A 1,801-nucleotide genomic window follows, 5' to 3' on the forward strand; every position below is an offset into this window, starting at 1 on the left:
CTAAGCACTACAACGATATGACCGAGGTGGATTATGGTGGAGGGGGGCACCGCACACGGCTACGAGATCAATGGTCAACTTGTGTGTCTATGGGGTGCCCCCTCCCCCGTATATAAAGGAGTGGAGGAGGGGAGGGGCCGGCCCTCTCTATGGCGCGACCTAGGGGAGTCCTACTCCCACCGGGAGTAGGATTCCCCCCTTCCCTAGTTGGAGTAGGAGAGGAAGGGAAGGAGGAGTAGGAGAGAAGGAAAGGGGAGCCGCCTCCCCCCAAACCTATTCCAATTCGGCCTCCTGCCCAAGGGGGGCGCACTAGCCCCTTGTGGGCTGGTGTGCTTCCTTCTTATGGCCCATAAGGCCCATAACTTCTCCCGGGGGGTTCCGGTAACCTCCTAGTACTCCGGAAAAATGCCCGAACCACTCGGAACCTTTCCGATGTCCGAATATAGCCTTCCAATATATCGGTCTTTACGTCTCGACCATTTTGAGACTCCTCGTCATGTCCGTGATCTCATCCGGGACTCCGAACAACCTTCGGTACATCAAATCACATAAACTCATAATACCGATCGTCACCAAACGTTATGCATGCGGACCCTACGGGTTCGAGAAATATGCAGACATGACCGAGACACGTCTCCGGTCAATAATCAATAGGGAACCTGGATGCTCATATTGGCTCCTACATATTCTACGAAGATCTTTATCGGTCAAACCGCATAATAACATACGTTGTTCCCTTTGTCATCGGTATGTTACTTGTCCGAGATTCGATCGTCGGTATCTCAATACCTAGTTCAATCTCGTTACCGGCAAGTCTCTTTACTCGTTCCGTAATGCATCATCCCGCAACTAACTCATTAGTTACATTGCTTGCAAGGCTTATAGTGATGTGTATTACTGAGAGGGCCCAGAGATACCTCTCCGACAATCGGAGTGACAAATCCTAATCTCGATCTATGCCAACTCAACAAGTACCATCGGAGACACCTGTAGAGCACCTTTATAATCACCCAGTTACGTTGTGACATTTGGTAGCACAGAAAGTGTTCCTCCGGTATTCGGGAGTTGCATAATCTCATAGTCATAGGAACATGTATAAATCATGAAGAAAGCAATAGCAACATACTAAATGATCAAGTGCTAAGCTAACGGAATGGGTCAAGTCAATCACATCATTTTCTAATGATGTGATCCCGTTAATCAAATGACAACTCATGTCTATGGCTAGGAAACTTAACCATCTTTGATTCAACGAGCTAGTCAAGTAGAGGCATACTAGTGACACTCTATTTGTCTATGTATTCACACATGTACTAAGTTTCCGGTTAATACAATTCTAGCATGAATAATAAACATTTATCATGATATAAGGAAATATAAATAACAACTTTATTATTGCCTCTAGGGCATATTTCCTTCAGTCTCCCACTTGCACTAGAGTAAATAATCTAGTTCACATTGCCATGTGATTTAACACAAATAGTTCATATCACCATGTGATTAACACCCATAGTTCACATCGCCATGTGACCAACACTCAAAGTGTTTACTAGAGTCAGTAATATAGTTTTTGACATCCATTTGCCAGATTTCATAAAATGTGGCAATTTGCTAACATGATTCAGACAGACTTAAGCATCGCTACGAGTGAGAAAATCTCATCGTAGTCAACACCTTGAACTTTGTCAAAAACCTTTTTCGACAAGTCTAGCTTTGTAGATAGTAACATTATTATCAGCGTCCGTCTTCCTCTTGAAGATACATTTATTTTCTATGGCTTGCCGATCATCGGGCAAGTCAA

This window comes from Aegilops tauschii, chromosome 3 (assembly GCF_002575655.3).
Source record: "Aegilops tauschii subsp. strangulata cultivar AL8/78 chromosome 3, Aet v6.0, whole genome shotgun sequence".
Lineage (NCBI taxonomy): Eukaryota > Viridiplantae > Streptophyta > Magnoliopsida > Poales > Poaceae > Aegilops > Aegilops tauschii.